Raw genomic sequence first — 14,927 nt, 5'->3', positions numbered from 1 at the left:
TCTCAGGTTCAAACGATTCTGGTCCCTCAGCCTCCCAAGCAGCTGGGACTACAGGCGCACGTCACCACGCCCAGCTAATGTTTTTGTATTTTTAGTAAAGACAGGGTTTCACCACGTTGCCCAGGCTGGTCTCGAACTCCTGAGCTCAGGCAATCTGTCCGCCTCAGCCTCCCAAAGTGCTAGGATTACAGTCATGAGCCACCGTGCCTGGTCATATTTCTTTTGTTTTACACCATCACGTTTGTAATAATTTGTTAGAGAAGCAATAGTACAGTAAAATAGTGATTGTGATGTCCCTGGGGAAGTGATGCTGGCAAAAATCTACATATTAAGGAAACTCTCAGAGATATTTTGTCACATTGAAAGCAGAGAGAATAAAATAATGGAAACTCAGCCAAACTCAGAAAGGCGTATGACAAGTCACAAAGTATCATAGAGATACTCCCCATAAGTTACACAATAGAAAGAAGGCAAACACTGCTCAAACTGCTCTTTGGAAGTTTCTTACAAAGAAACAAAACACTTTAATTCTCAATGTCGCTAATGTTTTCAATAAATTACAGTATACTGTTTTACTATTTTTTTCATTTCCCTATGCATTTATAACTATATAAGAGAAAGTCTAACGTTTTAACAAAGCATTCTTTCAACAAAAATTTTTAAAAATCACGGAACAATCCAAATTTTCCCCATTGATTATTAAAATAGCTTTGCCTGGTTTCAACTTGCACAGTCACTTTTACGGTCCTGCATCACCTTGCAAAGGAATGACTGTGTGTGTGTGTGTGTGTGTGTGTGTGTGTGTGTATACTCTTTCCTAAAACAAGGCTGCAATGTGGTCACTTTGGTATGACCTTCAAGCTCAAATGACAATCCCTGTCCCTGGTTGTCCAGACCTCCCCACACTCTGGGCCTCCTGCCTCCTCAGCACAACCTCCATTGCTTTGTTCTCAGGAGCCTTTGCTGCAATCAAACCACAGAGCTCACTACCTCCTGAACATGTTGCTTTCTGTTTCAATGCCTTTGGAAATTTTTTCCAGACTTAAATCCCCAAATATCATCAATGCCTTCCTTACTAGCACAGATACTCCCTTATCTAAATCTTAGGCAGCCTTCAAATAACAGTTGTTTCTACTTTCCTCCATCAGCCTGAGCGAACCATTTTAGCCTGAAGGGCTTTTCCCCCACTCTGCACCCTTGTTCCCACACACTACTGTGAGCAGCCAGGGTTTGTACAGTTTTGCTATCCCAACTACAATAAAGATTCCTGAAGGGAGGCCACATGCCTCACTCTTCTCTACATCCATCATAAATCCTAGCATCGTCCCTTGCACAGATGAAATGTCCAGATCATTAACAGGCAATATCACAGAAAAGCCTCACTGATGGGGACAGTCTCAGATTCTGTGAGGTGCACCTTCATCTTATTCATAAGAAATTCCCTGGGGGTGAATTTACCAGTTACAGTTTACATTGTGGTTATTGTACTTGTTTAAGCACATAAAAATAGCCCAACTATTTCCTCTCTGGTAAGGTCTTGCGAGCATCTAAACTGGAACCATTAGTAAAGTGGTTGCACACTTTCTTCATGACCAAAATGCAAACAAGGCTCCAAGGAATCTAAAACTTAACCGAGTTCCTCATTGCATAGTAATTCAAAAGTAGAGGAGAGTACCATGACTATGAGCCTAACCAACCTAAATCCTTTCTTGAGCCATTTCAGCCTCAATTTTCCTCACCTGTAAAATGGAGACGAGAACCTACCTCAAAAGTGTCATGAGAAGAAAATGAAATAAAAGAATGAATATAGGGGCTGGGCACAGTGGCTCACACCTATAATCCCAGCACTTTGGGAGGCCAAGTCGGGCAGATCACCTGAGGTCAGAAGTTTGAGACTAGCCTGGCCAACATCGTGAAGCCCCGTCACTACCAAAAATACAAAAATTAGCCAGGCGTGGTGGGAGGGCACCTATAATCCCAGCTATTCAGAAGGCTGAGGCAGGAGAATCTCCTGAGTCCAGCAGGTGGAGGTTGCAGTGAGCCGAGATTGTGCCACTGCACTCCAGCCTGGGCAACAAAGCGAGACTCTATCTCAAAAAAAAGAGAAAAGAATGAATATAGAGAATATTGCTCCTACCACCAGCACCATCACAACACCCCAGGTTTCCCCCATTAAAGGCAAGCTCCTTTGTGACTCTGACAGGACTGAAGATGGAGCAGGGGTGATGTAAGTGCAAGGGGCAGCTTGATTCATGTTTCCTTCAACTTGGGTTTCCACTTGTCCTTGTGCAATGGGCCCCATCATTCCTTCCTCTTCCTTGCCAATGTGAGCAACTCAACGTGACTGGAGAAAGTCACAGAGCTGAGCTACAAGATTTCACCATAAATTCTTGGTCTCAAATCTCAAGGTGACACTCTCCACTTACCAGTGTTTCCACTGATTTTCTCTAGTATATCTGCTCTACAACTTCTTATCTCACACCATCTCTTCCTCTCCAACCTCTCAAATCTTCCTAATCCACATTCCCAACTTGAATACCAAACTCCCAACGCATCCACCAAATGAATAAATGAGCGGTTTGCTTTGGTATTCTCAATCATTCTCTAAATATGAGTAGGCATCCATGCTGTACCATGCATTATTCTAGGTCCTGAGGCACAGCAATAAACTGTGGACAAAGTCCCTAGTCTTGTAGTTTAGAGTCTAGACAGGAGAGAAAAGCAACAACAAACAAAACAAGGTAGATATACGTTATGTCAGATGGAAATAAATCCTACGCAAAATGAACTAGGGAAAATAAAACCTGTGGCTTTGTTATTCACCACATATTTCCTGTCTCTTCCCAAACCCATGGTAGGACTGCTCCCCACCCCCACTCCCAAATGAAGTGAGGCATGGCAATGTGACTTGCTCTGGCCAAGTAAATGAAAGCTATGTCACTTCCAGGAGGACCCTTTAAGAGCCAGGGAATCATTCTTGCTCTTTTCATCTGCCAATGTGCAAGATGGTGGGGTAGCCATCAGCCAGCTCCCGGGGCTGACGACAGTGTAGAGTGGACCCCTCCCAGGTAACTCGCAATGGAGATGGAACAGCAGTGAAATGTGAGCCTTGTTGTCTCGGGTTCCTGATATTTCAGAGTTGTTTGCTACTGCAGCATAACTTGGCCCACTGCTGGTGGGGAAGGAGGGGTGCCGTCTTATCCAACCTGGTTAGGGAAGACCTTCTTGTAATGTGGATCTGGGCAGAGACCTGAAGATGTAGGCCTTGCAGATACCTGAGGGAAGGGTGATCCTGGTGGAAAAAAAAGCAAGTACAAATGCTTTGAGATGAAAACATGCTCAACATGATTAAGAGATGATAAGGCTGCCAACCGGCAAAAGCAGAATGAGCATGAGGCAGACAGGGAGGGAGCTAAGGTCAAAGAAGTGGTGATGGGAGAAAATAGTCCAGAGCCCTACAGTCTATTATGAGGACTTTAAAACCTTTCCTCTGGATGTGCAGGGTGCTTTGGGGAGGTCTCAGTAGAGGAGTAACATGATTGGACATGTTTTTAAATGATCACTTTGGTTGTTAAATTGAGAAGAAATTACAGCAAGGAAAGGGTGGAAGATAGGAGACCAGTTAGGAGGCTGTTAGGGAATCCAAGGAAGAAAGGAGGATGTTCAAACCAGGAGGGTGGAGGTGGAGATGAAGAGGGGGGTCGGAACTGGGATACGCTGTGAAGGTGCTGCAGACAGGATATGCTGACTGACTGGGTGTATGGGCAGATGGAGAAGTCAGGAATAAAACTAAGTTTTGTTCTGGGCCACTGGAAGAACTGCTGGCAGTTGCTGAGATGGCTCTGACTAAGTTCCGGACATGCTGTCTTTCCCACCTACAAGATCCGGGCCCATCTAGCAAAATGCTTCCCCAAGCCTTCACCTACCAGGTCTCTCTCCTCTCTACCAGTGCCACTCAAAATAACCAGTCTGCAAAGTGCTACCAGCTCACACTGGGGTCAGAGCTTGTGCCAAATGTGAATCAACACACTGCCTCCTTCAGGGATGACGTCCTGCTATGAAAACACATTATTTAAACTAAACACGTGCTCTGCTCAAATGTCACCTTATCCTTTGTCCCGCTTTTTTCATAGCACTTAACAGTGGGTTTAATAGTGATTCATCAACTCTATGATTCAAACTGATACACCATTATTTTTATGGCCACTAAAAAATAAACGCTGCCAAATATAATTCTAAGACATCATCAATTATAAGGCTGTGTTCCAACGTTAGAATCATTAAAATGTGGGAACAAATGCATTTTAGAATCAAGGAAATATATTTCTTGGTCTATTGTCCATTCCCCCACCTTCAGTCTCCACTAGAACACAAGCTTATTTAGGGGAGCAGCTTTGTCTGGTACATTCCCTGTTGCAGCATCCCTCATGCCTCTAACAGGACCTGGCACGTAAAGGCAGTCAAGAGTGTTTGTTAAACAAAAGGGGAGTGATGTGAAGGAGGTGCTCAAATACTGGCGGGAGCAACCCAAGTGTCCACTGGCAGATGAATGGATAAACGGGTAAACAAAATGTGGCACACACATATAAGGGTGATCAATTCAGTCTTAAAAAGGAAGGAAACTGGCACATGCAACAACATGCATGAACCTTGAGGACATTATGCTATATGAAATAAGCCAGTCACAAAAAGATAAATATTATATGATTCCACTTATTTGCAGTACCTAGAGTAGTAAAATTCACAGAGGCAGAAAGTAGAAAAGTGGTTGCCAGAGGAAGGGTACAGCGGAGGGGAGGAAGGGGGAAATGGGAAGCTGTTTAATGAGTACAGAGTTTCAGTTCTGCAAGATGAGAAGAGTTACAGACATAGGTTGCACAATATGAACGTACTTAATACTACTGTACTAGACACAATAATAGTTAAGATTGTACATTTTATATTATGTACATTTTACCACAATTAAAACTTAAAACTAAATATAAGCAAATACTTACTGAACTAATAACTGACCCTGTTTACACAACCATTTTAATTCTGTCCAGGACCAAACAAACCCCTAAAAATACAGATCTGGTAATTACCATTAAGTATTCCTCTCAAGATGAGCAGAAGTCAAATCTCAAAAACCTATGTGGAAAGCAATAATACACAAATATCCAAAAAGTTGCACATCACAGGATAAGTATACAGTATCATTATACACAATAAGATTCACTCATCAACTCAAGATCTGCACTTTTACTACGTAAAAATTTTAACTCAAAAAAAACCTTTAAATAATTCTTAAACTCTGGTTAATAACAATGCACATTTAAGTGTTTAGAGAAAATGTGACTATAATCTACTTTGAAATGCATTTTAAAAAATAATATGGTACTGATTAAATAAATAGAGGGATTGATATTTGCTAAAGCAAACATACTGAAATGTTCATTGTAGAATCTAGGTGGTGGGTACATGGGTGTTCAGTGTACCACTCTTTCTACTTTGTGGCATGTTTGAAATTTTTCATAATTAAAACATTGGGTGGGGGGGGTACACAGAGAATCATAGAATCTGAGAGCTGGGAAAGGACTTCAATTAAGCAAAAATTAATAGAACTGAAATGAGACATAGATAAATCCACAAATATAATTGGAGAATTCAGCACTCTTCTCACAGTAATTGATAGTACAAGTAAACAGAAAATCACTGTTATGGACTGAATGTGACCCCCTCAAATTGGTATGCTGAAGCTCTATGTTGACTGTGTTTGGAGAGAGGCCCTTTAAAGAGGGAATTAGGTTAAGTGAGGTCATAAGGAGAGATGGAGCCCTAATTCAATGTGACATGTCTTTTTAACAAAAAGGAGAGACCCAGGGATGCTCCCACACACAAAGGAAAGACCATGTGATGACACAGCAGAAGGCAGCAGGCTCCTGCAAGGCCCCAGGAGAAACCAAACTTGCCAAGACCCTGAGTTTGGACTTCTAGCTTCTGGGTCTGTGAGAAAATTAATTTCTGTTCTTTAAGCCACCCAGTCTGTGGTATTTTGTTATGGTAGCCCAAGCTGACTAGTAAAATCAGCAAGGATATACAAGAACCTGAAAAACATTATCAACCAATTTGGCCTGATTGACATTCATAGAACACTCCACCCAACAACAGCAAGTTACACATTTGTTCAAGTGCAGATGGAGCATTCACCAAAATAGACTATATTCTGGGCATAAAAGATTCCTCAAAAAATTTAAAGAAATTAAAATCATACAAAGCATGCTCCTTGTCCACAAAAAAATTAGAAACCAACAACAGAAAGATGGACAATCCCCCAAATATGTGAAAACTTAACAATACATTTCTAAACAATGTCTGGGTCAAAGAGAAAGTCACAAAGGAAATTAGACTATATTTAAAACAAAATTAAAAACTGAAGCACAACCAAACAAAATCTGTGGACTGTAGCTAAAGCAATGCTTAGAAAGGAAAGTGTAGCATAAAAATGCTTATATTAGGAAGAAAAAAGGTCTCAAATAATGGTGTAGGTTACAATCTTTTAAAAAAAAAAAAAAAAACAGAAAAAGAGCAAATTAAAACCTAAGCAAGGAGATGTAAAAAAAATAATTAAGAGTAGAAATCAATGAAATGGGAAAACCAAACTATAATAGAGACAAATTAATGAAACTCAAAGCTGGTTATCTGAGATCAATAAAACTGATACACTTCCAGCAGAAATGATCAGGACAAAAAGAGAGAAGACACACTTATCAATATCAGGAATAAAGAGGGGGCATCACTACTGATCCCAGAGACATTAAAAGGACAGTAAGAAGTTGCACAACAGTGTGAATGTACTTAATGTCACTGAACTGTGCACTTAAAAATAGTTAAAATAGTAAGTTTTATATTATGTATTTCTTATCACTACTAAAATTTATCACAACTAAATTTTTTTTTGAAAGGGAATGTTACGAAATACTTTATACACATAAATTTGACAACTTAGACGAAACAGGCAAACTCCTTGGAAGACACAATCTACCAAAGCTCATTCAAGAAGAAATAGATAACTTAAACAGTCCTATAGATATTATGAAATTGAATTTATAGTTAAAAGGCTTCCAACAAAGAAAACTCCAAGCCTGATGGCTTCAGGGGAGAATTCTACCAAGCATTTAAATACCAATTCTACACAAACTCTTTTACAACACAGAAAAATAGGGAACGCTTTCCAACTCACATTATGAAGCCAATGATACACTGTTAGCAAAACCAGATAAAGATATTAAAAGGCAAAAATTAGACCAATATACTTTATTAACATATTAACAGATGCAAAATTCTCAACAAAACATCAGTAAATCAAACCTAGCATTATATAAAAAAAAATACATCATGACCAAATAAAGCTTATTCTGGGAATGCGAAACAAATCAATGTAATTTACCATATCAACAAGTTAAAGTATACTATGAAACCATTCTCATCCTGCCCAATTACTGCTTATTCTATGAAACCAATTTGTCATCAACCCATAAGGCTAAACTGACCACTTACTGCTATTTGTTAACAATGGGCTATCCCTTTGATCTAACCTCTGCTATTAATTACTAACATAACCAAATAGTAACTACTAATACCAACCAACATTTATTAAGCCCTTAGGAAGTGGAGGCATTAGCATGACACTTTATGTGTGCTACTTTGCTCCTGCCACTCCACTACAGGGCCTATGTGCCTGTTACTCTCTCTACCCAAAATGTTCTTCCCATGTCCAGCTTATCCTCATCATTCAGTCCTCATTTCAAACAGCACCTCCCCAAAGTGGCCTTCAATCGTGATTTTTTGCTTTTGAGTGCGTCATCCTGGTTAATTTACTCTGTGGCATTCTTTACTACTTGAAATTCTTTGTTTGCTTCTTTGTCTGTCTCCTTCATCAGAAGGTAAACTCTATGAAGATAGGGTCATAGCTGTCTTGCTCACTGCCAATATCCCCATAGCCAGAATGCCACCACTTAGCACACAGTTGCCTTTCAGTAACTATGTGGTGAATGAATGAATTACATGGTTTAATCCTCAAAATAACCCTATGAGGTAGACATTACTCTCCTCAGATTTATACAGAAGACAAAAATATGACTCAGAGTGTACAATACCTATCCATGACAACAAAATGTCTTAGCCGGGGTTCCCCTGAGAGTAAAAGGTGAGGCAAAGGCTTACAGGCAGGTACTTTATTTTGGGATATGATCCCAGGGAGCAGTGGTGAAGGACACAGGGAGGGAAACAGAGGAAGAGTCCAAAGAAGGGCACTGTCAAGTAGGCGATCGCCATGAGTGACAGATGTTTCTGACGGGTGCTGGAACCTACAGGACTTTCTAAGAAGCCTGGTGAATGTGTCTCAACTACCATCTCAGGTGGAACAGGGCAGCATTTTTATCCATCAGCTTCCATCCTCAATGGTCTAGAGTGGCCACAGAAAAGAAGCTCCACAGGAGGAACAGAGAAATAAGAACAAATCAGCTTACACACCAAATGGGACTCTGTAGAAAGAGAATAAAAGGTGAGGCAGAGTACACTGAAACAGTGCGCAAGAAGAGGCTAGTGAGCAGCAGAACCAGAATTCAAGCTCTGATAATCCGGACCGCAAGCACAACTGACTACACTGCATTGCCATATAGTGCCACGGTTCAAAGAAATGTTCACCTTCATGGTGGATTTCAAGTAAAAGACATACACAATCACAAACAGAACAGAAATCAAAGCACTAACAGAAATCAAAGTGGTGCCCTGTGTAACAAAAGTAAATGTAATTGTGAACGAAATGTAAAAAGACTGCAGTCTGTGGAGGTTGCAACACAGATCCAAGAAATCCATTTCTAGAAATTTAGCCCAAAGTAATTATCATAAATGAGCACAAAGATTTTGCTACAAAAATGTTCATCGTAGCACTGTTTATAATAGTGAAAAGACTAGAAACAATATGAATATCCAATTGGGAAATGGGTAAATTATGTTCTATCCATAAAAATGGAATAATATTCAACATTAAGAAAAAGGTTGTAGAAAAATATTTCACACCTTGGAAAGATGTTCCTAAATAGTAAGTGCAAAATAGTCTAGTGGTACTATTATACAAAAAACAATGTATCGATACATTTTTTTAGAAGCATCTACGAAAATATTAAGAGTGATAATCTCTGGCCTGTTCATGGAGATCTTAATTTTTTACAAAAAAAAATCTATTTTGACAATTAGAAAAAATAATTTGTAACTAGTTACTAATTCAAGAAAAAGATCCATATGGTGAATCCTTACACACTGAGATGGGGCAAGTCACTAGCAATCTTCGGCCTCTCTGTGAGCAGAACCAGGAAGTGGTTCACACATACAGAACCCAAGCAAAGATCAAACAGAAGGTTAAGAAAAAGTCACTTCCAGGCAGGAAATCCTTCCACCTTTGAAAATAGGGATGCTACAAATTTTGCGAATAACAGACAATGCATTAATCTAAAAGTAAAAATGCAAAATACCTCTCTAGCAAAGATAATATAAAAATACAAAGTTTAAGATTTCCTTTCGGGTCTGATTTCTTTTTGGTTTGACCAAAGTACACAGTCATTTCTTTGAGGCAATAAATAATAATCAGGCTTGGGTGACTATGTATTATCCTAAAATAACTGTTACAGTATATGTGGAGTATTTTATGCCAGGCACTATGCTAATAAAAGCACTTTACATGTAATACCATCTCAGTGATTACAATAGCCCTAAAGCAGGAATTAATTATCAGCATTCTCTAGGTGAAGAAATAAACTAAGAAAGGGTAAATAACCCACTGAAGGTCACGGTTAGTTAGTAGAGGGGCCGGGATTTGAACTTGGTTCTGACTGACTATGAAGAAACCATTTCTTTCTAATATATAAGAAGGAAATACAATAACTTTATATGATTACTATTTTAATACTTAAGATATATCTTTTTGGTTCCTCAAAAAGTCAAGCATAGAATTATGACATGACCTAGCAATTACACTATGAGGCATATACCCAAGAAAACTGAAAACACAGTGTTTTTCCACAAAAACCTACATACAAATGTTCATAGTAGCATTATCATGGTAAGACAAAAAGTGGATACAAACCAATGTCCATCAACAAATGAACAAAATGTATATCTATACAACAGAATATTATTCAGCCATAAAAGGAATGGATCTTGATACATGCTACAACATGGATGAACCTCAAAAACAATATGCTAAGTGAAAAAAAGTCAGTCACACAAAGTTACATACTGCATGATTCCACTTATATGAAATATCCAGAATTTTAAAATCCATACAGACTGAAAGCAGATTAGTGTTTGTCAGGGGCAGCTGGGAGAAGGTAGTGGGGCATGACTGCTTTATACAGGGATGTCTAATCTTTTGGCTTCCCTGGGCCACACTGGAAAAGAAGAATTATCTAGGGCCACACATAAAGTACACTAACACTAACAATAGTTGATAAGCTTAAAAAAATTGATAAAATCTCAGAATGTTTTAAGAAAGTTCACAAATTTGTGTTGGGCTGCATTCAAAACTGTCATGGGCCACATATGGCCCATGGGCTGCAGGGTGACAAGCTTGGCTTAATGGGTACTCCGTTTCTTTCTGGCGTGATAAAATGTTCTGCAATTAAATTGTGGTTGGTGTTAATTGTACAACAATGTAAATGTACTGGAAGTCAATAAGTGAACATTTTTAAATGGTTAAAACGGCAAATTTTACCTGAATAAAATACGTATCTTTCGGTTACTGGAGACACTAACCACAGGCCTTGCAAAGTTTTGTCCTGTGGGCTGTTACAGAAGCATTCTAGCTGAAGACAGACAGGTAGGGGAGCAACCCAGAAACTGCCTGCCTCCACCTCCACAAGTCACGCTTGTAAAAATACAGACATCAAAAAGCCCTGTATGGTTCACACCCTTGAGAGGAGGGGCCGCCATATCCTACCACAACATTGGTTTTCCTATGTCTGACTACTTAACTATTTGGCAAATTTCTCAGGGTTCTCACAAGTATGGGGTGACTTGATGTCTCATAAAGTAATTTTCTTACAAAGTTTTTCATCAGAAAGGAGCTAAACCAAAACTAAGGGCAGAAATCCATAAACGCACAGTAAACCCACGCCTTGCAAGAGACACCTTCCACTTCCACTATGATTTATTCCTCAAGTCTCTGGACTTCCTAGAAGAAAACTTAATGAAACTTAGATTCAGTGACCACATTAGGGAGGAATGAGTGCCTCCTGGTGATCATCTCAACAAAGACTGCCCAGGAATCAAATGTTCCAGGTTTATTTTTGTTACACCCATTTCCCTACAGTGTTTAGAAGTAAAACACTGGAAGCCATCAATCAGCTCCTGTCCCTAAAGCATTGGGGAGAATTCAATGACACTGGACCCTTGCCACACTGACCGCTCCTCATGCAGGTCCCCAAACAACTGGACAGAGTGCCTGGCTCAGGCCGGCAGTCAATAAACACTTGTTATCAAAGCAATAGTTATACAGTTTATCTGGAAAATAAGCTGGAGAAAGTGCTAAGAAGTTTCCAGAAAAAAAAAAAAAAGGTCAGGAAAGAGAAGGACTTACCCTCTATATACAAAAAATGTGCTCCACATCTAAAATACTTAAACAGTGTGAATTAAAGGGGAGGAAAGAGTGAGCTGTAAAATTTTAAAAGGAAGTCCTAAAACAGCACCAAACACACAGGCCTGCATGCCAGAGAAAAGTGTATCAAATCTGCAAGGCAGCAAAGGCACTGGGCACCTAAATGTTCATTTTGGTCCCACCGCTGTGGTGGCCACCAGTTGGGTTTATACTTCTTAGGGAGATTTTATACAGACATTAACACTTTCATTGAATGTAAAAAGCAGCAATTACTAAAAGTACTAATTAGACAAGAAATACAGTTATAATGAAATAATAATTTTAAAAGCCAAAAGAAGTTTAAAAAATTATGACTGTAACACACAAATATGGGATAAATCAGTTAACAGTGGGAATAACTCTTAAAAAGTAAATCAGGAAGCTTACAGAAAGTTCTGGACCATGTGATAAACTGTAAGAGAAAAGAAATAATACTTCTCAAGGGGGGAAATGTGTGGTTAGTGGCAAGAAAATGTGTTGTAAATTCAAGTGCCTACAGAGGCCAGGCAGACAGTGAAACGGGGTAGTCGATGGCAAGAAGGTGGGCGAGAGCTCGGCGGATGCTGCCACATAACAACTCATCCGCCTCAGGACATCACAGACACCTGAACTTAGGTCTGAAATAAGCCAATTTTAAAGTGCTGGCAAGTAACTCTCCTCTCCAACCCGCCCCCCACAACCTCTACAGAGACCAAAGGAAACGCCTGGGGCCTGAAGAAGCACCGCCGGGTGGGCATCCAAGAGCGCAGCTGAGACACCAGAGGGCCGCATGCCGGGGCGTGTGCTGTAACAGCTGGTCCCAAGCCGGGGTGCCTCCCTGTGTTCAAGGACCCAAGGAGTCGGAGTCAACCAAACAGGGTGACAAGCAAGGATGCCCGAGCTACAAAGATGGCGCTGGAGCGTCTCCGTCTCCGATCCACACAAGAGGGTCTGCCTCCGCAGAGTTTCAGCGTAGCCTACGTGAGTCTGGGTTGGAGAAAGAGGGCAAGCAGAACACACGCCGTGCAGGCGGAGAAACCTAAGTCTGATTTTAAAGCTTTGATGAGCCACGGAACCTCTCCCTGGGAGAAAAGCGTAAGAGATCCGAGCAGAAAAATCCTTGCAAGTTTGGGCTTCTGAGTGGCCCTTCAGCACCTAATGGGTAGGGGGAACAAGCTCCATTGAAACCCCAAACACTAAAATTAATTCGAAAAAGAGGAAAGAGGCCGGGTGCGGTGGCTCACGCCTGTAATCCCAACACTTTGCGAGGCCGAGGCGGGCAGATCACCTGAGGTCAGGAGTTCGAGACCAGCCTGGCCAACATGGTGAAATGCCGTCTCTACAAAAATTAGCCTGGCGTGGTGGCAGGCGCCTGTAATCGCAGCTACTAGGGTGGCCGAGGCAATAAGAATCGCTTGAACCCGGGAGATGGAGGTTGCAGTGAGCCAAGATCGCGCCATTGCACTCCAGCCTGGGGGACAAGAGCAAGACTTCATCTCAAAAAAAAAAAAAAAAAAAAGAAAAGAAAGAAAAAAGAAAAAGGAAAGAGGAAAAGAGTCCAGCAAAAACATGAAACCAAGAAGACCGCCAGGTAAAATTCCAGTCTAAGACAGCAGACTCAGGACACCTGTCCACATTCCCGCCCTTCCAAAGTTGTTTCAAAATAAAAGAACCCTCAAAACACCAGAGAAATGTGTCCTTTCAACTGAGTCCAGAGAAAGAATCAACAAATACCAAGACCTGGGGAAGAATACAAGCAATCCTCAGAAGAATTGAGGGCATTTCTCAAACTGCAGGCATTACCACTACAGCACCAAGCTTCTGCCTGCCCTGATCCTGTTATTTAATATTTTTCTTTAAATCACCTTACTGTGATTTACATAAATATTTTAAAGGAAATTTGGTATCACTACAGTAAATGGAAAACAAGTGTCGCTTTCTCATTAGTAGGTGGTAACTATAAAAATAAACACACTAGGCCAGGCACGGTGACTCACACCTGTAATTCCAGCACTTTGGGAGGCCAAGGTGGGCGGATCACCTGAGGTCAGGAGTTCGAGACTAGTCTGGCCAACATGGTGAAAACCCGTCTCTACTAAAAATACAAAAATTAACCAGGTGTGGTGGTGGGCACCTATAATGCCAGCTACTACTTGGGAGGTTGAGGCATCAGAATCCCTTGAACCAGGGAGGCAGAGGTTGCAGTGAGCCAAGATTGCACCACTGCACTCCAGCTGGGGCATCAGAGTGAGACTGTGTCGCAGACACACACACACACACACACACACACACACACACACACAAAAACAGGTTGGTACAAAAGTAATTGCCATTTTACTTTTAATGGCAAAAACCACAATTACTTTTGCACCAGCCTATTACAAAACAAAGTTATTAAAGTCTAATACTACCTCCTGCTCTTTTTGTTACAATGGGAAAAGAGCCATTATTAGAGAGGTCTTTCAGACTAGCACCAAACCAAGATTTTCTATTTGATCCAATCACGAATAGTAAGAACTGAAAAGGGCAGTTTGAATCACGGTGCGATGAAGGAGTAGGCGGTGGGATCTCACCGTGGGTCTGATTAGCCCTTTCTCTGCCTTGCTTGAGCTTCAGCAGAACTCGAAATGGCTGGCAGTAAGGCTGGGAAGGACTCCGGAACGGCCAAGACAAAGGCGGTTTCCTGCTCACAGAGAGCCAGCTTGCAGTTCCCAGTGGGCCATATTCATCGACACCTGAAATCTAGGACGACCAGTCACAGACGTGCGGGCACGACTGCCGCTGTGTACAGCACAGCCATCCTGGAGTACCTCACCGCAGAGGGACTTGAACTGGCAGGAAATGCATCAAAAGACTTAAAGATAAAGTGTATATTACCCCTCGTCACTTGCAACTTGCTATTCGTGCAGATGAAGAATTGGATTCTCTTGTCAAGGGTACAATTGCTGGTGGTGGTGGTGTCATTCCACACATCCACAAATCTCTGACTGGGAAGAAAGGACACCAGAAGACTGTCTAATGGATGCCTGGATTCCGTGTTCTCTCAGGACTCTTAAATACTAGAACAGCTGTCCAGTGTTGGTGATTCCAGTGGACTGTATTTCTGTGAAAAACACAACTTTGTCTTTTTGTGATTCTATTTGAGCAAGTTGGAAGTTTAATTAGCTTTCCAACCAACCAAATTTCTGCATTTGAGTCTTAACCATATTTAAGTGTTACTGTGGCTTCAAAGAAGCTATTGATTCTGAAGTAGTGGGTTTTGATTGAGTGGACT

At 40.9% G+C, this 14,927-nt stretch overlaps 1 protein-coding gene and 1 pseudogene across 3 annotated transcripts in view; one reads left to right on the top strand and one right to left on the bottom strand.

The window, feature by feature from the left end:
* Window positions 1-14,927, bottom strand: part of UBAC2 (UBA domain containing 2) — a 183,841-nt gene that overhangs the window by 153,188 nt on the left and 15,726 nt on the right. The window lies entirely within an intron of this gene.
* LOC105505861 lies at window positions 14,184-14,915 on the top strand (annotated as a pseudogene). The gene has a single exon (XR_001000823.1). The product of XR_001000823.1 is annotated as a histone H2A.Z pseudogene (transcript).

Source organism: Colobus angolensis, unplaced genomic scaffold (assembly GCF_000951035.1).
Source record: "Colobus angolensis palliatus isolate OR3802 unplaced genomic scaffold, Cang.pa_1.0 Scaffold13, whole genome shotgun sequence".
NCBI lineage: Eukaryota > Metazoa > Chordata > Mammalia > Primates > Cercopithecidae > Colobus > Colobus angolensis.
Note: the sequence above shows the minus strand (reverse complement) of the source record. Positions and strands in the feature narration are given on the sequence as shown.